The sequence below is a fragment of the Manis javanica genome, chromosome 14 (assembly GCF_040802235.1).
Source record: "Manis javanica isolate MJ-LG chromosome 14, MJ_LKY, whole genome shotgun sequence".
NCBI lineage: Eukaryota > Metazoa > Chordata > Mammalia > Pholidota > Manidae > Manis > Manis javanica.
In genome coordinates, this window is record NC_133169.1 from 23,414,678 (window position 1) to 23,438,657 (window position 23,980).

Sequence of the window (23,980 nt, forward strand, 5' to 3'; positions counted from 1 at the left end):
GCCAATATACTGAACAGCGAGAAGCTGAAAGCCGTTCCTTTAAGATTGGGAACCAGACAAGGATGCCCACTCTCTCCACTTTTATTCAACATAGTTCTGGAGGTCCTCATCACAGCAATCAGACAACACAAAAAATAAAAGACATCCAGATTGGTAAAGAAGAAGTTAAACTGTCACTGTTTGCAGATGACATGATATTGTACATAGAAAACCCTAAAGAATCCAGTCTAAAAGTACTAGATCTAATATCCAAATTAAGCAACATTGCAGAATACAAAGTTAATACACAGTTGCAGTCCTATACACTAATGATGAACTAACAGAAAGAGAAATCAGGAAAACAATCATATTCACAATTTCATCAAAACAAATAAAATACCTAGGAGTAAACCTAACCAAGGAAGTGAAAGACCTGTACACTGAAAACTACAAGACAATCATGAGAGAAATTAAAGAAGATACCAATAAATGGAAACACATACCATGCTCATGAATAAGAAGAATTAATACTGTCAAAATGGCCATCCTGCCTAAAGCAATCTAAGATCCAATGCACTTCCTATCAAAATACCAACAGCATTCTTCAATGAACTAGATAAAATAGTTCTAAATTTTATATGGAACCACGAAAGACCCCAAATAGCCAAAGCAATCCTGAGAAGGAAGAATAAAGCTGGGGGTATCATGCTCTCTGACTTCAAGCTCCACTACAAAGCCACAGTAATCAAAACAATTTGGTACTGGCACAAGAACAGACCCATAGACCAATGGAAAAGACTAGAGAGCCCAGATGTAAATGCAAGCATATATGGTCAATTAATATAAATTAATATGCAATAAAGGAGCCATGGACATACAATGGGGAAATGACAGCCTCTTCAACAACTGGTGTTGGCAAAACTGCACAGCTACATGCAAGAGAATGAAACTGGATCACTGTCTATCCCCATACACAAAAGTAAACTCAAAATGGGTGAAAGACCTGAATGTAAGTCATGAAACCACAAAACTCTTAGAAGATAACATAGGCTCAAATCTCCTGAATATAAACATGAACAACTTTTTTCTGAATGCGTCTCCTCAAGCAAGGAAAACAAAAGCAAAAATGAGCACATGGGATTACACCAAAATAAAAAGCTTCTGTACAGCAAAGGACACCATCAACAGAACAAAAAAACATCTTACAGTATGGGAGAATACATTTATTAATGACATATCCGACAAGCAGTTAACATTCAAAATATATAAAGAACTCAAATGCCTCAACACCCAAAAAGCAAATAACATGATTATAAAATGGGCAGAGGATATGAACAGACACTTCTCCAAGAAAGAAATTCAGATGGCCAACAGTCAGATGAAAAGATGCTCCACATCACTAATTATCAGGAAAATGCAAATAAAAACCACAATGAGATATCATGTCACACCAGTTAGGATGGCCAGTATCGAAAAGACTAAGAACAACAAATGTTGGCAAGAATGTGGAGAAACCTCCTATACTGCTGGTAGGAATGTAAGCTAATTCAACCATTGTGGAAAGCAATATGGAGGTTCCTCAAAAAACTAAAAGTAGAAATACCATTTGATCCAGGAATTCCACTCTTTGGAATTTACCCAAAGAATGTAATTTCTCAGATTCAAAAAGACATAAGCACCCCTATGTTTATTGCAACACTATTTACAATAGCTAAGATATGGAAGCAACCTAAGTGCCCATCAGTAGATGAATTGGTAAAGGAAATGTAGTACATATACACAATGGAATACCACTCAGCCATGAGACAGAACAAATTCTCCATTCTGCAACAACATGGATGGAGCTGAAGAATATTATTCACTTAAGTGAAATAAGTCAGGCAGAGAAAGACAAATACCAAGTGATTTCCCTCATTTGTGGAGTACAACAATGAAGCAAAACTGAAGGAACATAACAGCAACAGACTCACAGATTCCAAGAAGGGACTAGCATTTACCAAAAGGGAGGGCAGGTGGGAGGAAGGGAGAAGGGAGAAGGGGATTCCAGGGTATTATGATTGGCACACGTGGTGTGGAGTGGATCAGAAAGCACTGATTTTTTATTCCTAAAAATTGACTTTTCCAAAATTTCATATAAATGAATTCTAAATTTCTGAAATGTATTATTTTCCTTCTCTCTGAAGAACTTCTCTGAACTTTTCTTGCAAAGCAGGGCTACTGGTGACAAATTTCCAGAATTTTTGTTTGAGAAATTCTTTATTTCTCCTTCATTTTTGAAGGTTAATTTTACTGTATACAAAACTCTGCACTGGTGATATTTTTTTTTCAGTCATCGTATTAAAAATATTTCACTTTAAGGCAAATACTGACTCTGGCATCTTACTACACTGATGGGCAGTGACTACAATGGGGTATGGCGGGGACAGAATAACAAGGGTGAATGTAGTAACCACATTGTTTTTTCATGTGAAACCTTCATAAGAGTGTATAACAATAATACCTTAATAAAATAAATAAATTTTTTTAAAAATTACAAATATGGCTGTTAATGAATTAAGAAAGAAGAATCAGTATCACATGGGAGAGAGACACAGATGGAGCATCTGGGTCAGGCCTTTCATTGGCAATCTCCCTCTGGTGAAACATTCACTTTGTTCTTCAAAAAAGTGCTCCTGATAGCAAAATTTTGGTTTCAGTAGAGTAGAATCTAAATTTCATTCTAAGAAACCCAGTATTCATCATGGAAAAATGCATTTATCAAGGTTCAGAAGAAATATTCATTTTGCATGGAAAATAAAATTATGACATGTAATTCCTTAAATAAGGATAAGACAAGGCCTGGATAGTAACTGCACAGAGATTTATGGTAAGAACACAGGAAACAATGTTTCCACAACCACTGGCTTTCTGTCTCTCCCTCTTGCTGAGCTTGTGTCTTTGTATGAAAGTGTTTGTTCTTTTTGTTTTACAGAGGGTGGGGTGAAAAGAAAAAGCAAACTCTATTAACTCAGGAAATAATAAATAAAGGGTGGGAGTGCCCCAGAGAACAAGTTTGGATTATTGTCTGTAGGTTAATTTTACTAAGAGAATCTACAAATAAATTACATTACCGTTGGAGTTCATTAAATCATTCAATGAATTTTTTTTCTGGAATCCTTAAAGGATATAGCAGGTAGACAACAAGCAAGGGAGATTAATAAAATGATCCTTATGTTGCACAAAAATTACCTGATTATATATTTTCTAATATAATATATTAAAGATAATATTAAATATATTTAGTAAAATTTAAGTTCATTTATAGTCTAAAAAATTACATCCACAAAGCAAATAAAATCCCTCCTATAATAAGATAGAGTTTCTTTTTTGAATACTGAGTTATGGGCATAGGGTCATAGCATATTACTATATGATAAGTTAAAATGGAAAATATATTAGTAAGTTGAATAAAAAATTATTCAATTTGCATTAGAACCAACCATGCAGAAGACTGATACATGGTAAATGAGTATCATCTAATTCACTATAAAACCCAAAAGAAAAAATAAATGTCTATGTACAATTTACTAATATTAAATGAAATGATGATTCAAATTAGTCAGTTTAACTGAAATATCTGATTATTTTATAAATCCATTTAATTAATTTTCAGAAGATTGATCTGCTAATCCTGTACAATCGTAATAGCAAAATGAATCTAAACAGTACCTTCTCCAAATAATGTATACCAGAACCAAACAAAATCAGGGAATGCGTAGCCTATAATTATTACAAGACTGCATATGAACTCAAGGAGCAATATCGTCCTTTTCATCATTTGAAAATACAAACCATTATAAACTTTTGTCACTTCAATCTAGTTTCCTAATATTCACTGCCTACTAGTCAAAGGATATATTATAAATCGCTTTCCAAAATCTTCTCAAATTAATGTTTAAGCCACATCTTCCACAATTTCAATGAAAATAGAAGGAGCTGAAGGTTCCCTTTTACTTGTTCTTGGTCTAGTTAAAACTGAAATAAAATTAGCAAGTAAATGAAAGTTTATAAAAGTCACAAATAGCTACTGAGGGCTCACCTTATATTAGCAGTGAAAAATGCATAAAAATTTCTAAATTCAGAGCTAAGAAAATTAAAAGATTAACTTAATGTTGGCTAGTTTTTGCATATTTACCCAGAGAAACAGAATTGTCCTTTTTATTTGGAAAAAGTACTTTTACAGTTTGTATAAATGTAGACAAAACATCTGTATGAGGAGTGAAAAATGGTACGGCCAATCGCCCATTAATTCTAGTTACTAGCATAGAGCATTAACATACACTAAAGGTCAGATTAACACAACAACAAAAACACCAGGTAGACGTAAGAGCATTCTAGGTGTTTTATACTAGCTGCGTCAAACACGTAATTTTAGATTGATGGATTTGTAAATTTCCAGATAAAATTTGTAAATTTCTCACTTTCATCCAAATATTTAGACATTAGTTGAAAGTTAGTCATGAAAAACATAGCAAGATAATCCATTAAGTTGGAAAAATTTCCTCCTGCTTCTTAGTAAAAACTGCCTTACTGTGTAAAAGATACCTATAATCCTTCATCTCTGTCTTTCAAAAAACATTCTGAATTTTTTATTTGTTTGCTCCTTATTAAACAAACTTCCTTGGCTTCCCTGATAATCATACTCATCTACTATTTTTACTGTTTATTCTCAGGCACTCGCATTACCCATGTTCACTCTGCTTGTGGAGTTTGCTTTTCCTCATCATTTCACCCTCAGCCACATGTTTTTTTCTCACTCTAAGTCATTCAGTCGGTAGTTCTCAATAAACACACTCCACTTGGAAACTCTTTGGGGCCTGACTGGTTTTCACGTGATCTGAAGCATGTTTAACAGGCAGAGATCAATTATACCGGCCATCCTACTGTCAGCGGGGCAGCCCTATGAAACCAGAAATGGCTCACAGCCTGGACAGCTTTAAAAAGTTTCACCAGAATGGTTTTGAGCATACTTAAAAATTCTGAGGTGAACATGTAATTTCAATTTATATAAAATTCAACTGACATTTACCCTAAGGTATAATTATAATTTATTTGTTTGGAACTTTACAAATTACCAGATCTAGGTTCTTTTATACTTGAAATGCCCAACGTCCACTTGCCACTCTTCTTTTCCTTCCTGCAATGAAATTCTGACATTAACTACCCAGAGTTGGGTCAAACTTTACATGGTAAGGGCATCCAGACCTCCATAAAACTGCCCTTACTTCTGATACCAGCCTTGAGCCCGGGGGTTCTTATAGTGCCCACCCTTCTGATAAAGTGGCAAAAAACTTGGGAGTTCCCACTATACCTTTGGTTTCAGTAATTCACTAGGAAAACTCCCAGAACTCAGGAATGTGTTATACTTACTATGATCACAGTTTTATTATAACAGAAGAGGATACAAATCAAGACTAGACAAATAAGAGATGCATAGGGTAAGGTCCGGGAGCGCTCCAAATGCTAAGCTCCCCCAGTGAGTCAGGATACACCACCTTCCTGTCAATTTGATGTGTAACAATACAAACAGAGTGCTGTTAACCATGGAACATCAACTGAGCCTTCAGGCCTAGAGTTTTTATTGGGATTTCATTACACAGGCATGACTGATTGAATCTTTGTCCTGGCAGTTGAAATCAATCTCCTGGTCCCCTCCAGTCAGTCACATTTCAAAGGGCTCATGCTATTTTCTTTTTCAGAAGACTTTCCCTCTCCTGCATGCCTAACTTTCCGCATAGCTCATTATAATTCAAGACTCAAATTAGGTGAAATTAAGTCTTTCTTGTACCTAGGTTAAGTGAGGTTCCATTTTTTATATTCTCTGGCACTCTGTATATTATTTTTGGTAAGTCATTTACTGTCTATCTTAAAAATCTATTTATGCAAATGTCTACACTTAAAAATTGCCCTTGATACTTATTTTCTTTCTTTGTAAGAGAAACACACATATTTCGTTGGCCGTAATGGATATCCACAATAAAGACTAAATTTTCCAGTTTACATTGTAGGTGGTCATGCCATGTGATTAAGCTCTTATCTTAGGGATATATATATAAGACTTTCAAGAAGTGTCCATAAAGGAAAGGATTGATCCTATGCTGTACATTCTTTTCTGCTTGCTGAACTGAGAATACACAGATTGGACCAAATGGTGCCATAGAGTTGGAACACATGTATAGAAGAAAATGACATGTGTAGGGACAGTGTATGGATATTGTTATCTTTATCATCCTGAGACTAACGACCTTGATATTCTTTTTTTCTATAGGAGAGAAATAAATGTGTATCTTGTTTAAACAGCTGGTATTTTGGTCACTCTGGCCAAATCCAATACTGATTTCTATTATCATAAAGTTTAAGCTCTCACTATCTTCTTAATTTCCAGGAATGGGAACAATAGCTAGAATGGTATATACCTAATAGTTTTCCATTGAATTAAAATAAAATGTAGTTGAAAATGTAGTTGATATCTATTTATAAGTAAATAATGAAGTATTTGTCCAATATTTTTTAAATGATTAACTCCACTGAAATAAGTTTTCAGATAATGATAATTTAAGGTTTCAAATATACAAAATAAGTACATGAAATTGACCAAATGAGAAAATAGCTGTTAGGTAAGTGACACCTTTTGGAAAAATGGCCATGCTATCCAAATGGCAAAATATGTTATGAAAATAATAATTTATTTGTATATTTCAGCATGATCAATGGCTTATCTACCTTAGTATTGAAAAGCTTAAGGTAAAAACAATGTTTAATCAATATTCAAATTAATAAAAAAATTTTGGTTTCTTGATTTTGTTTTCACTCAACAAGGTATGTCTTTGTCAATGTCAAATTCAGTTTTACCCCCTGCGGGCTTCTGTTACATCCCTTCCTCTGTGTTCCTTTCACTTCAGAGACTCTGTTCTCAGGCTCGTTTGCTGGGTCTCCTGCTTCTACTCCAAGTCTGCAGGTCCCAAATCTATGTTTCCATACTGAACCTCTTCCTGAAATTTCAGATTTGTATATCTAAATTTCTACTTAAAATTTCCATTTTGATACCCAGCAATCATCTCAGATTTAGAGTATTCAAAACAGAATTATTGAGATTCCACATAAATCTACATTCTTCAACCAATCCTGCTTTTGTAACTCTGTCTCTTTTTAGTAGACATCTGTTTGGTCATGCCTATCAAAAGCCTAGATCATGTTCTTGACGTGCCTTTTGCATCACATCCGAACGTACTTCATGTAGTTCACGCCAGATTTAACTCTAAACGAATCCACATGTCTTGAATATATTCAATTCTTTCTATCTAATCTACAACTGCCCTAAATCAAACCATCTCACTCACCTGGGCCACTATAAAAGGACCCTTTATGGTCCCATTTTTTATTTTGTTCCTGAGCTCTGGTCAACCTTACAAACCATTCTCTACATAGCAGCCAAAGTTATAGTTTTTAAGTCTTAAAGAAGAACATGGCATTCCTCTACTTAAAACCCAACATTTAACAAATGTTTCAAAATCATAAATTTGAATGGGAAAAATTCTAAGTGCGAATAACTTAAGTGCAGCAGATTTGTATTGGGGCCGATCTAGACAATACTGTACTATGCAACTGCTCATTTTATGAAGTACAAACCATAACAATTGAATGTTATCTCTGAAAAGTTGATCCTTATGGGTTGCACATAGTAGACAATCAATAGACAGTCTTAAATATATGCCTCCACATCATACTTTCAAGAGTGAGAAACTAACCACAGATCTCAAAAAGTATAAAATGTTGACTAAAAATCAAATATACTGTAATATCTACTTTTTAATAAAGTGAAACACATTCTTTTAAATACAGTAATTATTCTAGTTTTAATAAGAGGAATATGAAACTTACGACACAGTTGAAAATTTTTAAATCCCTTATATATTATTCATATGTATATAAAATGTTATTTCAATGTCAGGAGTAAAGTCATATTTTTTTTTAATCAGTGGAATAAAGTTGGTGAGTTGTGGTACACAATTACACAGTCTATCAAATAAAGGTTGTATAATGGGACCATACTACCTTGAATTGTATGCTAACTATATATAAAACTGGTGATTTGGTTTTTGCTTATTGTTTCCAAATTTCAGTTAACCTATTTCCCATTTAAATCTAGTAATAAATATAATACTTGGATTTTTTCCAATGAAAAGATGCAAAAAATAAAGAATTTCTTAAACACAGAACAATGGAAACTTCATTTTGTTTCATACCAGATGCTGACTTCTCTAGAGGCATTGCATTTCTTCTTCCCCAATTATCCTGCTATCCCTTGATTAACAAGAGTATCTCAATTTACAAAGTTCTATAGCCCTCCATTTCTCAGTCAGATCTCTAGTACCCGAGATTTCTTTTTGCTCCCCATTGTATTAGTTTCCTTTCGCTACTGTAACATTTCCCCACAAATGTCATGGTTTAGAACAACACACATTTCTTATATTGCCATTCTGTGGCTCAGAAGTTTGAAATGGTACCACTGTGCCAGAAAGCAAGGCGCTGAGTAGGGCTAGTAGGAGACCGTCTGTCTCCCTGCCCTGACCAGCCTCAAGGACCCCAGCTTCTCTGGCCCACGGTCTCCTTCCCTCCGGAAGCCAGCACTGGCCCACCACGGGCTTCCCCAGCTCCACCTCCACGGGGCTCTCTAGGGCTCCCTCTTTCCCTTTTAAGAGCCCCAGTGATTATATTGAGACTGTTCTAGTCAGTCTGGGCTCCTATAACAGAATATCAAATAAGAATATCCACAGACTGGATAGCTTATAAACAACAATAATCTATTTCTCAGTTCCTGATGCTGGGAAATCCAAAATAAAGGCACTGGCAGATCTGAAATCTTTTCAGTGTAACTTCTCATGGCAGAAGGGGCAGGGCATCTCTCTGGGGCCTCAGCCCCAGCCATGGTACCGGTTCCAGTCATGAGGGTTCTGCCTTCATGCCCTAATCACCTCCCAAAGGCCCCGCCTTCAACACCATCACTTGGGCATTATCAACATATGAATTTTGTTGGGGGAATACAAATAATTAGTCTATACAAGGCTCAACAGGGTGCTGAAAAATAGTCTCCCCAATCTAAGGTCAGCTGAGTAGCAACCTTCATCCCATCAGTACCTTAACTCCCCTTTTCCATAACCTGACGTAGTCACAGGTATCGTGGAACTGGAACTTGGACATCTTTGAGGAGCCCTGAGTCTACCTATCAAAATGACCAGCCAGTGTATTGTTCCCATTCAGTTGTCAGGGACTGAAGACAGAGGTTTTAGAGCTTAATTAACCCTCAGGAATATAAATTACATGTTGAAAATGTATATTCCTAAACCCAGTTTAAATACATTTCTATTCATTCAACCACTCATTCAGCAAAACATGTTTTGGGTACCTATCCTACCCCAACACTAAGGATTCATTAGAAACAAAACAGACAAACCCCCCACTTTGATGAAGTGAGATTCATTGGGGAAAGTGGTATACTGGAATTGGTGTGAATATTAGAGATGTGCCCAGCATTATAGGATGTATTAGGGGTCCCTAAACATTATAGGTGGTCGGTTCATTAAAAAAGGTGGAAAATTATTTTATCTAAAAGAATCATCTCCCAGTGGTAAAATATTAGACACTGAAGCAGATGGAGAAGTTATCTGGAGCTACCCAGTATAGCTCAAATCACATCATGCAAAAAGCCGGGTCTGGTTTTAGCATGTTTTGAGCAAAACTCAGTTTCTTGAAAAATAACTGGAATGTTTGTTTTAACCATAACAGGCACCCAGATTGTTACACTCAAAGTGCTATAAGACACATCAAAGATGTGAAGAAAAGAGTAATGGTAGTTTTTAGTACAATAACATAACAGTATAGTGTATAGGCAATCTAGAAAGAACATTAAGCTCTGTGGGAGCAATGCTACAGTATGAAGCCATTTTCTTTGTTACTATAGAAACAGCAAAATGTCAACTATTTTTAGAGCTTTGTTCCAAGATTCAAGCAGCCATGCTAGTTATCAGTATGTTTAAAGATGCCAGAAACATATGCCAAGTAGGATAGTTAGAAATTTAAGTTTGTAAAGCAATTTATTTCCTCTACAACATTTTAATAATATACATGCTCCCTACATTTAATGTTACTTATTCAATTAAGTGTCCACACTTTATCAAAAATTATACAATCAAGTATTATTTTACATACACATAGTTAATAAAATAGGTTACTTCCATATATGATTTTTCAAGGGTGAGTATAACATTACAGTGTTCACAGCTATAAACACTATAATTAATTCGGTACACAGACACTCAATTAGTTGGCCTCTATTATTACTTAGCTAATTTCTTTCACCTTCAATAAACATCTACTGAAAGCCATGCACCCTACCAGGTTCTGGAAATATAAGGATGACAAAAGTGCCATATTTTTCCCCAAGTACATATTTCTAAACACAAGCTTGACCTTAAGATGCATTGCAATATAAAACCTGATGAAAATTTTTAGGACAAACAAATGTTAATTAAGGAGACTTTCACCAAAAATAACATGTTGGTTCTTAATTTTTGCCAAGAAACAAAAAATGTAGAACGGCTTCATGTTTAACTGTGCAGTTTCCTTTGTTATTTAAAGCTTAATGAAGCTCCTCTGGCAAACAGACATCTAAACTCCATCTGTGCAGTGTATTTTACATATTTGTGTACAATGGAAAATTAGTAACTTTTACATTTTTATGGGCACAATATCAACCATGCAGTTAGGAAGAATGATGCAGTTATTGAAATTTTGAATTATCAAAAAGTAGTGTTCACTCATTGCTGTGTATTAGTGTTCACTCATTGCTGTGTATATGTGAGATGTTTATAATTGATGACTCTCATCTTCTCTTTTCCCATTTTAACTGAAAATGGACATTCTGAGGTTTTATAGACCACTGTAATTATTGACAGCGATTTGAGAAGAAAGTGATCTGGCAAATTATTCTCACAGTGAGATTTACTATTTTAGATTGCCACTGATGCCACCTGAATTCTGTAGATAGAGACAACTAATTGAGAATACCACAGTCAGAAGACCTGTTGCAGGAAAAATACCCTCTCATTTGGAGTGACTTAGATACTGTTGTTACACAGCCCTCACTTGCAAGTTAAAAATCAAGTTATGAGGAAAACTTATCCAGTTTAAAAATCAACATTTTAAATTTAGGATAATGAATTATGGATTAAAAATAAGTATTTTAAATTTAGGGCAACATGTTACTGTATCAATCAGGTCATTAGGATTGCTGCAGGTATCCACTCGGTAAGATGTAATAAGGCAGCCTTGAAAGAAAAAGGAATAAAGGAGGCGGGGGAGGCAGCTGTAATAAGCCAAATTTGCCATCTTCCTGAAACTTTCATTTGCAGAAAATGTTTTATAGTATTTCAAAACATACATACAGATAGCTGCATATTTAAAAATGGTATTTGCTGATACTTTAGTGAGAATCATATTTCATAACTGAAATAAAAAGTTGATACAATTACCCAGATTTCTTGGATATCTCAAGCAGGAAAAAATTACTCTAATTGCCACATCTCCATTTCTCTTTGTGTTGGAAGATGTGTCTCTTTATAGTCAGCTCTTCCCTAAAGGTGAAAGCACAAATATATTTTTTAGGTTGACTCTGAAGTTTGCTGGATGGTATAACCTGACCATCAAGTGACTTCACAGTGGGCACTGCCTGGATTTCCCTTCCAGACAGAGAGAGGAACTCCTCTCCCAGGCTGCACCAAGTGTGGACCGTGCCCTCCCTGGGAACTGCCTGCTATGGGAGACTTTGTTGCAGCTTATGCCCACTTGCCGGGCCAACTTGCAGGATATATGAAGGCCTGGTCCTTTTTATTCTGTCAATCAGTATCCCACATATCTCCTACGGTACAGAATATTGATTTACATGACCATGCGAGGTTCAAAGCTCCCTATGGGATTAATTGATGCCTCTATTAGAATGAAATTCAACTTCTCACTCTACTGAATCTTGGTCTCTTATGCCCATTAGGGAATTTTTCCTAGAGCTCTCCCAGGTAATCCTCTTGCACTCAAATTGCCATCTCAATGTCTATTTCCTGGGTACCCTGACAATTCCTTAAAGGTGTTTGGAGGACAGACTATGTAACAACACGAGCAGAGGGTTGAAAAAGGTAGGTTTTCAGCATTTATTTTCTTACTACTGATTAACACCTATAGATCTTACATGCTGTCTGATTGCTTTATTAAGGATTGTCTATGAAAATTAATATATTCTTTCACATAATTGCTGTGCCACAAAAAAGAATCTATAGTTCACTTTATGCTCTTGGAGCTTATTTTTCTGCACTGATAATCATTGTAGGTGACAACATGGTAATGCCTTATTTGCTAGGTTTTTCTTTTTAGCAATATAGAAAGTACATATAATATAATGCATGTATTTAGAGCTAAGAGTGCCTCTCAGGAATTAACATTTTTCCCCTAATACTAAAAAAATCAGATTATAAAATATGAATTGAAGATGTCCATGCCATCCTCATTGTATAGTTGCTGTTATCTTTCCTCTAATAATAGATCATGTGCTTCTCTAACTTCTTATACTTCTTCAGTGCCTAGCATAAAGTACATTTATAACAAGTGAATGAATGATTAATAAAATTAGATAATTCTTACACCGAGCTGCCGTATTTATCAAGAAGAGGGCAGTAACATATGTTAAGGTGAACTAACATTTACATTTACTACCTTTTATGTACTATATCTTATGGTACAGGGTAAAACAGGTTAGTGTATAAGAAAGAACCTATTTGTAGGTACAGATAGAGCTGCGTTCAAACCTCAACTTGACAATGTATTGATGTGACTTTTGCAAGCTAATGAACCACTCACTTATTTTCACCTTGTTATTTTTTTGTCTTCCTTCTATCTTTCCTCCATTTCTTCACCTCCTATCTTCTTTTTCCTTCTTTAACAAATATTAGTTATTGTATATCCACTATGGACTGAGAACTATGCGACTGTACACACTTAACTTAATATCCTAAAATTTCTTACTATTTGGAATAATAAAAAAAAAAAGAGAGAGAGAGAGAATGGTGATGGTGATCTTTAACTCAGTCCAAAGTGTTTGGGGAACGTTTCCCAGTACTGACATTCTCAGAGTTCAGAAATGAGATCAGCACTGGGTTTTTTGGTAAGATACGGACATAATGGCAGAAAGGAGGAAGAGTGTTCTGGGCAGAGGTTATGAGTAAAGGAATGTGCAAGATGTGGAGGCAAGAGAACACAGAGTTAAATGGGAATACCATTCTAGAATTTCAATTTTGTGAATATTAATTTGTTTTGAGTAAAGAAACCATTTAGGTCTTACCAAAAAACAGGTGTATGTGATGAGTATTCAGGGGTGTCTAACAGAATACAAGAGTGGGTGGTAGCCGGGTCCCGTGAGGACTGGAATCTGTCATAAGCAAGCTGTCATGAGTTGATCTCTCTCTGTTTTGGGGCCTCATGGCATTTTATCTCTGCCTTGTTCAGCATCTTTGTTTCGGCCTTCCCTGCAGTTTTTACTTGGCTGTAACTTTTTTTATTGCTGTCTACATATAGTGGAGACATTGCTTTCCCAGCCCCATGTTTATATCACTACTCAGTTCAGAGACCCAGCAGAATCTGACAAGAGGCCCTTTCCCCCAATTCCAGGTTAGGACAAGTGAAAATCTGTTGGCAGCCGTGCTCAGAAAATAGCGCCCCATGCAGGGCAGCCGGAAGGCCCCGAACTTCCTAATGACAAATCATCCCACACCACTAAACTACATGCTAATTGCGCCTTGGCATAAGGACCAATGAGACCCACCAAATGGTTATGCTAAATGCTAATAAGGCATATGGAGCCGCACCAACCAGGTCAGAGCATGAGAACTATATAAGCAAGCCTCTCCTTCCCCTCTGGGTCCTGCCCAACTCATTTGTTTCACAAAGAGCTGAAGAATAAAGCTTTCTGCAGAAGAATCCTGCTGTTGTTGCGTGCTGTTCTTGCCGGCGAGGACGGGGCGCGCGACAAGTGGTGCCGAATCCCGGGAACCAGAACATCACCGGCACAGGGAGGACCCTTCAGACATCTGGAGAGGATTCAGAACTGCAGGTCAGAAGAAAGCCCGGAGGGGTAAGTTCCGAGAGGCCCCTGCTTTTTAGGATGATGGTTGATGGTTCTCTGTAAATAAGGAGGCACCATGGGGAATGCACCGTCATTAGTCACGGCGCTGCAGACAGCTCTCAAAGAGCGAAACTTGAAGGTCTCCAGCAAAGTCTTAGGATCTTTTGTGAAGGAGATAGACCGTGTGGCCCCCTGGTTCATTTGTTCAGGGTCCCTCTCAATCCCGAGCTGGGACAAACTGGGGAAAGATCTTGATAGAGAGGAGGAGGAGGGTAGCCTGAGGGGAGGCACCAGGCCCCTCTGGAAACTGATTAGAGCTTGTCTGCAAGATGAGAGATGTGAAAAGGTAATAAAAGAAGGTCAGAGAGCATTGACAGATATCCAAGAGAGCATGTCAGAAACGGAACGGGAAACAGAGAGCGCGCGCGGCCGAAAAAAGGCCACAAAAACGAAGGTAAAGAAACCTCAGAGTGAGGGAGAAAGCCCGCCTAGGGCAAAAGCGAAAGAGCCCCGAGAAGCGAGTGACGATCGCCTCGGAGAAAATAGTAAATACCCCTGGAAAGAGTTGAGGGACCTCCAACTCTCCAATAGGGAATCTGAGGAGGAATTAACGTCCGCAGAGGAAGGGGAAGAAAATAAAACCGCAGAGTGTAGAAGTAAGGGAACCAGCAAAGTTGAAAAGCGGACCAAGGAAAAAATGAAAGCAGGGTGTCCCCCGACGCCCTTTGCCCCGCCACCTTACGTGAGTGGCGCACTCTCCTTTTGCCACCCAGATACTCTTCAGGCAATTAGACAAATGTTTCCTGTATTTGAGGATAATGGCGTACGCTCTCACCAGCCCCTGAGCCATAAACAAGTTAAGGAGTTAGCAGAATCCGTTCGGGCTTATGAAGTCAGTGCCAACTACACCATAGCACAAGTTGAGAGATTAACAGAGACAGCCATGACACCCGCAGACTGGCAATATGTAACTAAGGCATGCCTTTCTAGTATGGGGCAATACATAGAATGGAAGGCATTGTGGCATGATATCAGCATGACCCAGGCACACGCAAACGCGGCCGAAGGACAGCCTGCGTGGTCATATGATATGCTGACGGGCCAAGGACAGTGGGTAGCCAACCAGACCGCCTTCCCCTTACAGGTATACGCACAAATAAACACGTGCGCTGCCAAGGCATGGAAAGCCCTCACCAACAAAGGAGAAGTATCAGGCAATTTGACAAAAATTATTCAGGGGCTGAGCGAGCCATTTTCTGACTTTGTCGCTCGTATGATGGAGGCCGCAGGCAGAATATTTGGAGATCAGGAACAAGCAATGCCCCTAGTGGAGCAATTAGTGTTTGAACAATGTACCAAGGAATGCAGACAGGCGATAACACCCTGGAAACAAAAAGGGATACATGCCTGGTTGAAAGCCTGTAGAGAAATAGGAGGGCCACTCACCAATGCGGGCCTAGCCGCAGCCATATTACAGAGCCACAAACAAGCCAGGATCACTAACAGAAGTATTAAATGCTTTCACTAATCTGTCACGAGGCCTGTCCCAGTATCTTTCAGGAAACTGGTCCCAGGACTTTGATGGAGCACTAGAAGAACTGCGGCGAGAAATTATCCACATCAACTCCACCCGTCTAGATATCTCCGTAGCGGAAGGACTCTCTTCCTGGTTCCTCAGAGCTCTCTCCCACGTCAAGGAGTGGGCGGGCATGGCTGGGATGGGCGTGTTCCTGCTTGGAGGTCTCATGCTCTTACTCTGGTTGTTATGCAGACTCCGCAACCAACATAAGCAGGACAAGGTGATCCTTGCTCAAGCCCTAATGGCGATAGACGTTGGCGCCTCTCCCCAAGTGTGGCTCAACATGCTTAAGAAGGAAGCTCGGCTTTAGCTTGAGGTAGCTCTTGCACCCTGAGCCCATGTGGCACTGCACCAGGCCCGAGTACCTCAATGCTTAATCACAGCTTTCTTTAAGAAGCTCATGGTGCAAGAGGGTTGAGAAAAAGGGTCCAAACCCTTTGTACCAAGCGGTCCCAACGCCAGCCAGAGGATGCGAGGCAAAGCACTGCAAGAGGTCTTGGACCCCTCTGAGAGGCATGCCTGACTGCATAGGGGTAGATGCCCAGAACCCCTCTCCAAAAAGGGGGCATCAGGAAGTATGATGGAGGTCAGGCCTCTGTCTCCGCCTCTGCTGGCAAGTTCCGCCTTGAGCTTCTGTTAGACAAAAAAGGGGGAGATGTTGGCAGCCGTGCTCAGAAAATAGCGCCCCATGCAGGGCAGCCGGAAGGCCCCGAACTTCCTAATGACAAATCATCCCACACCACTAAACTACATGCTAATTGCGCCTTGGCATAAGGACCAATGAGACCCACCAAATGGTTATGCTAAATGCTAATAAGGCATATGGAGCCGCACCAACCAGGTCAGAGCATGAGAACTATATAAGCAAGCCTCTCCTTCCCCTCTGGGTCCTGCCCAACTCATTTGTTTCACAAAGAGCTGAAGAATAAAGCTTTCTGCAGAAGAATCCTGCTGTTGTTGCGTGCTGTTCTTGCCGGCGAGGACAGGGCACGCGACAAAAATCCCCATGGGTCAGATGCTTATCCCCCAAATCCAAGCCTATCCAAAATGGGTTAGAAAGGTGACTTAGCTTCCACACTGTGGGCAGACCTGAGGGCTTGTTTCTGGAGGAAGTGATTACTAGCAAGGGGTTGGCCTTACTGTGCCTGGGGCATAGAGTAGTTGGGGTGGAGGAAGGCATGGGATTGAATGAGGGAGAGAGAAAATATCCATTATCTTGCAACTTATAACAAGGACTTTGAACTTTATTCTAGGCGGATGAAACAGAGATTTGTAAGTGACATGATGAAATTTTCTTTAGAAAATGCAGAAAAGATTTGAATACATCAATATGTAGTATAGGAAGACCTATGCAGCACAGGTGAAATACAATTCAATAGTGGCAGAAGATAAATACTTCATAGAGACTGGAAATAGAACCTGGTCGCAATGAAAACTGCAAGAAGTTTGAGGGATTTGGTGGTCTCTAGCATCACCATTAGGGTTTCTTTCTTGTCAGGAGCAGATCTAGAATTTGGAGACCCAAAGCACTGGCAACCTGAGAATCCTCTTTAATAAAATATAGAACATATGAAAGTAAAATTAAGAATAAATGTAGATGTTTAGAAAAGAAATAACTGAATTTAAATGTAATCCCAACTCAACTTCCCCTATTCAGATTCTGCAAATACTTGAGATACTTAAGTGCCACCTGACATGAGGGGAAGCAGGCACAGAAGTCAAAGTGGAAATACACAGTGGTGCTGACTAAATGCTGTACAAATATATTCGTTTTGCAAAACTTAACACACATATGGCCATGTGAATACAGTGCTAGGGTCCCTTCCAAAGGCATTGAAGGTTGAAGAGTGTTGAAGCTTAAGCTTCATTAATTAGTTGCACTGTAAATCCACCTCCAGTTACTAAATTTGACAGATCAACATCTCCCAGGAAAGCTGAAAGTTCCAGTGTCCCCACAAAGCTATAAATCAATCTAATGTATCAGGAGGAGTGTTTGAATCAATCTAATACATCAGGAAAAGAGTAATGTTATTCCACAAGACCCTGGATGTAGCATTACAATTCACTTAGGGCTATGCTCAATGACTTACCATTCTTCTTCTCTGTATAGTTAATAGAATAATATTTTAAGTGCCTGTGTATGTCTAGGGGCCAATGCCCTGAAATTGAAAAATATATTGTTTCTTGTAGCAGTCTGTTGGTTGTAAAACATGAGGGTTCAGGTTTACTTAGAATAATCTATTTAATTATAAGATATTTTAAATTTTCTTTAAAGTTAAATATCCTATATATACTTGAGACATATTCTATTTCATTTGCTGTAGATGATTGAAAATGAGTGAGAGTCACTGTTCATCGGCTATGGTCATGCTCCCCTAAAGAGGAAGCATTGGAGTTCAAGAACAATTATCCTGAGGCACTGGTTATCCTTTGAAAAGTGCTTTATATCAATAGAAATACCAAGAATGTTTGTTTTATAAGAGTACTCGAACTAGGCAACTTTTGAAAATGAGTTCAAAGTTTATTTCCACTCAGTGGATAAAAAGATTTTTTTTAACAGTCAAATGAGGAATAAGAGGCAAATTTCTTGGACTCTAAAATAAGCAATAACAAATTTTATAATGGAATTTTAAACTTAATAATAAATAGATTTTAAAACACTAATGACTTTCTGATCCATCTAGTTATCAGAAAGTTTCCTTGCTGTATATTTCTGAGCAATGTGATATCATCACTTAGTATTTATAAAATATCCTCATGTACAGCATGTCTTTTTATTTTTTGTGAGTGTTTGATGATATAAGTCTGGGAGAGGAAATCCCAAGACAAAATACCTCTAAATACCAAAATCAGTCAAAGGGAGAAATAAAGTTTAAAATCTGTTTATTGCTTACAAACTGCGGTCCGAGACCTTCTCTCTCCTGCTCCAGCAGAAGCAATATCAGCCCTCCCCTCACCTCTCAGGTGCAGATAAGCCCTCTTTGCCCAGGTAATTACCCATTGATATGGAGATGAACTTCTCTCCACTCCAGAGGAATGATGCAAATGAACTAAAGCCATATTTCTTTCCATTTCTGAATGCCTATTGATATGCAGATGTATTAAAGCCAGGCGAGATATTCTGGAAATATTACAATTTTACCCACAGATGCTTATGGAATATGTCAGATTGTCATCCCTAGATACCAAAATCCTCAATTTCTCCCTTATATAAACATTGGGGAAGCACAGCCTTCTCAGTGATCCTGGCCAACGTGTTATAACAGAGCAGTTTAAGCAATAGCTGGGTGTCTCAGGGCTTGGCCTCTTTGCCGCATCTGTCAGCCAATGCACCAATTAACTCAACTACGATTTTTATGATGTGTACCAATTTCACTGAAAAGTGAATACATGGCTGTAGGTTTTACAGTTGCTTTAAAAAAAAAAAAGGCCTAAACTAATTGTAAAAGCTGTCAGTATTGTCATTGAGCCACTGAGTTGAAAAGTTTACTAAGCAATCTCTCACAGTTTGCTTTGTACCCAAAGTTATGATGTTGATGCTGGGGTTCTTGTTTGCGGAGCTGAAGAATGAGCTTCACAAAGTCAAGGTAGGAGAGCAAGGCACAGGCTTTTATTTAGAGATGAAGTGAAAGGATAGAACTCCTGGCTCACACCAGGAGGGGACAAGAAAGTCTGTAGTGGTGCATTGTCTAGGGGGTTTTAAAGGCAGTTGAGGATTTTTTGAGAACATGAAAAAACTTAGGGGTGGGGACTTGTTAAGTGGTTCTTGATTATTAAAAATTAACTTAACATAAGGAATTTCCTGCCTTGATTTCTCTCTGGGACACGGGCGCCTTGGTCCAGGAGCACATCAAAAGGCTGCCTGCCCAGCCCCCAAGGTGGGCTGAGGTATTGTCTATTTGCTAAAGAATCCTGCCTCCTGAACTTCCTGGGTGTTAAAATGCAATCTTATCTTTAACATGGAATTCTTCGTGCCTTTTACCATGCCGTCTACAGCTGGGTCTGCAGGCTAAGTTAGTGGCTCAGTGTGCAAAATCACCTTGTCAGATCTGAAGGAGGAAAGAGAGCACATAGGCCTGGGCCTTTTAGCAGGCTAAAGTGAATCTTACACATGGTTACAAATGATTAGCATAATAAAACATGTGCTACTCTTCTTTATCTGGGGGAACATCAACTGATCTCACTGAAGAATGATTCTAGAGCTCAATGTTTAACATAGAGTTTTAGCAGTGGAGTTTTCTTTCATGTAGTTACATTGCTGACTGCAAATATCTCGTCCTGAACCCTCCGGAGGCCCTCACCCTACTCTGACTACATCCATGGTCCCTGTCTCATTGTGGGTAAAAGTGCAGTATTTCCAGAATCTCTCACCTGGCTTTAGTGCTTCTGCATACCAATAGGTGTTTCCAAGGGGTAGAGAGAATTAGTTCATTTACATATTAATAGGTAATTACAAGGGCGTGTGAGCGTTTATCTGGACCAGAGAGGTTGCGTGGAGCTCTCTTCTGCTGCAGTCTGGTCAACAGAGAGAAGGGACGACTGCTTGTAAGAAATAAATAGGTTTCTTAAACTTTATTTCTCCCTTTGGCTGATTTTGGTTTCAAAGGTATTTTGCCCCAGGATTTTCCCCCAGACTTACATATGATTTTACCTAAATTATACTATTTGCTCTGAAGCCAAACATAGAACAAGGATAAATTAGTAAAATAATTATATAAAGGCAGTTAAGTGTTCTATTTATATGTTCATAAATTTCATTGTATATGCTGAACAATCTCATTGGTCTTAGTTATAATGTTTAATAAATCTATTGCTAAAACTCCTTATCATGAACATTGGGCCAACAGGAAAATCTAGTTTTCAAAATGTATAGACATATCCTCTGTAAGATCTGTTTTTGTGCCTCTAATGATTCATGGCAAGAATAAATGTCTGGGTGACTGCCCTCTTCTGGTTATGAAAATCAGTCCTGTGGATCTGTGACTCTAAGGTAAAAATGAGATCTCTGAGCAGACAAGGGCTGTTTCTTTAGGTGCATATTGGAGCAGAAGGGAAGAGAGTCAGTGGCCAGTGAAGAGTGGAGGACAGTCTGGGCCCTGTGCACAGTTTAGGCTGACCGAAAACACATCTGCCCCTTTCTCAGTTCCGCAATGCTCTCGCAGGTCACTCACCATTCAGGAAATGGCGGCTGGAATCATAACAGCAGCAAAGAGAACCCAGATCTGGCTGGATCAGAGACCAAGCCATGTTGGGTGAGAACTAAGAAAATGGCCTAGAAACACAAGGCAAAAACTTTCTATCCCATCATTTCACAAAGTGGTTTAGAAGATTATAATTTTGGGGGAATTAAAGACTTCTGGAAAAGAACAATACCCAAGCAGGAAGCTTGAAGAATGTCCTGAAAGGCAAGGCTACTTACAAGGGGAGGCAGTTACGTTCATTGGTGGCAGAGGTCTCTGCCCTGGAGCATATTTTCTAACCTCCTCCCTTAAATTCCATGAGGGGGAGCTAAAACCACACTTTTAGCCTCTCTCCCCTATATAACTAAGGTAGCTGAAATGGAGTTCATAGGGGTGTTTCCAGGCAGCTGCATCTGGGGAGGTCTCTCCCTGAACAGTAGGTGAATCCTCAACCTGGATGGGGGAGGGTTCTTGACTCTGAGAAAGAATTCTTGTGCAGGTCACATAAGTGTAGGTAAGGAAGGAATTCATTAAAGCAAGAGCAGCAGGGAATGGCAGCTGCTTTGCAGGAGGCAGAAAACAGGAAAGTGCAGAGAGAAGAAGAGAAAGTTCTCAGCCCAGGGAAGATTACCTTGCCAACTCCTAAAACCAGGGTCACCTGGAGTCCTGTGTCTGCTTGGATTGGCAAAGCATGGGGACTGGCCCCTGCCACTCCAGGATCTGGGGAAGCTGCAGAGCACAGGATGGAGTAAGATTGTGTTCTGAGAACTTCCCAAAGAAAGGAGATTTTCAGGCAGGCTCCTGCAAGCTGCAGTTTCGTCCGGGTCATCCAGGGACAGGAACTTGCAGGCCCAAATCTGAGCTCTCAGCAGTCCCTCCCTTACTTATCAGGAGTAAAACAGAGACAGAGTGAAGACATGGAAATAGAATGAAATAGCAAAGAAATAAAACAAAATAATTTGAGCAGTGATAAAACTTTATTTGAAAGTACACACTTAAAGAAAGGGAAGTGCAGGGTTCTTCAGAGAGGAGGTATGCTGAAAGGCTGGGGATTCTGTCTTGTTATGACTCTCAAGAAGGGACAAAGGGCAGAGGGGCAATTGTTGGATGTAGGCTTGACTTTTGGTCTCATGATGTCTCTAGTGAAGGACATTATGTCCTCATCCAGTCAGTCCTCTAGATAATTCTGTAAGATAAAGTTAACACAAGGGATTTATTGATTCTGTTCTTCTCCAAGATAGTGATAACCCTCAAGCAGTGGGGACATATCAGTTAGAACTGCTTGTCCTGCCTTAATATTGGGTGGGTTATTGTCTGATTACCAAAGAATAAGTTAGGAATCTTACTTCTCAACTCTCTGCCTTTTTAAAATGGAATGTAGTCTTAAGACGGAGTCCCTCCTATTCTTACTATGCTGTTTATATCTCAGCATTTTTCATCATAGACAAGAAAAGTTAATCATGATGCTTGTCCCATGTCCCTGCCCTACATAAGTAATAAAAGTAAGACCACAAACTGAATAGTTACCTACACAAAACAGAATTAATGTAACTGAGAGATGAAAATAATAATAGCTCTAAAATACCCCAAAGCATTCAAGGCAAATAATGGTAATAATAAGCAGAAATAAAGAGAAACATCTATGGAATAGATGATACTGAATTTAAAATATTAATAGCTTGGAGGAAGAACAGTATATGTATAGCAGAAAATCTTCTTAAGAAACTCCTCAAAAGAAAATAATATGGATAAAAGTAATTAACAGCAAAAGAAAAATTAAAACATATAGTGTTTAGTAGTAGTCTTCTCAATTTCCTCATACCTAAAATTTCAGACACAAAAAAATAGAAAGGGAAAATAGTATTGAAGAAATATTGAATAAGAAAATAGTCCAGCAATGACATAATTGCAAGACCACTTTAAAATAAAAATTTAAATAATTAGGTATACAGATAAAATTCTAAAAGCTTCCTGTAACTCCAGGGTGAAATATGTTCCCTGACCCAGGGCAAATTACCTTTAAAACCGAAATCAGTCAAAGGGACAAATAAAGTGGGAGTAACCCATTTATTGCTTACAAGCAGTGGTCCACTTCTGCTCTCCCATTACTCTTGTGATCTGGCTGCAAAAATGGGCCCATCCTAACCTCTTCAGGCCAGATACACCCTTGCTCCCCCTTGTGATCGCTTATTGATATAGAGAGGGGCTACTCTCCACCCCTTGGAAATACCTATTGATATGGAGATGCACTAAGGCCAGGTGAGAGATTCTGGAAATATTGCAATTTTTCCAGAAGGATTTCCAGAAGAATTTTTCCACACTTCCTAAGAAAGATTATATATCCTACAAAGAAATTAGAATTAAATTGACAATAAACTTTCTAACACTGGATGAAAGAAGAATCTTTTTAAAGTGTTAATGGCAAAGTCCAAACCTAGTTTTATCCTTAGCTAAATTATTATTTAAATAGGAGGGTGAAACAGCATGTTCTTGAGGGTTGCACTTCCCATAGAACTTTTTGCTCTTAATCGTATGTGGATTTTGACTCCTATATTTGGAAAAAGCAGTCCTAGATACTTCCATTCCACAAAACATGTCTTCAAATTTATTCTCAGAGGAATTATTCCAGTAAGAAAATAAACAAATCAAGGGAGATTATATGAGATATATTACAACTGGAAGGAAATCAATAATTTAATGTAGTTTATTGTCATGTAGAAAAACAAACAGATAAAACTAAATATACATATATTGCAATAATCACTAAACTGTAAATAATATAAACATTGATGGGTACAGAAAGAGAAGAATAAGGTAGGAGATGAGAGCACTAGATTACAGGGAAAAGATATTGGTATTTGTGAGGTTAACACATTGAAAAAGAAAAGATAGAATATGTATGTATATAAATGTAAAATGTGTGGCTTCTAAAATAACATAAAATGTTGATACCTCTAATGGAAGCCAGGAAAAAAACAAGGAGCCAGAAAAAAAGAAAAGAAAGAAATGTGATAAGTAGAGACTGTGAATTGCAAA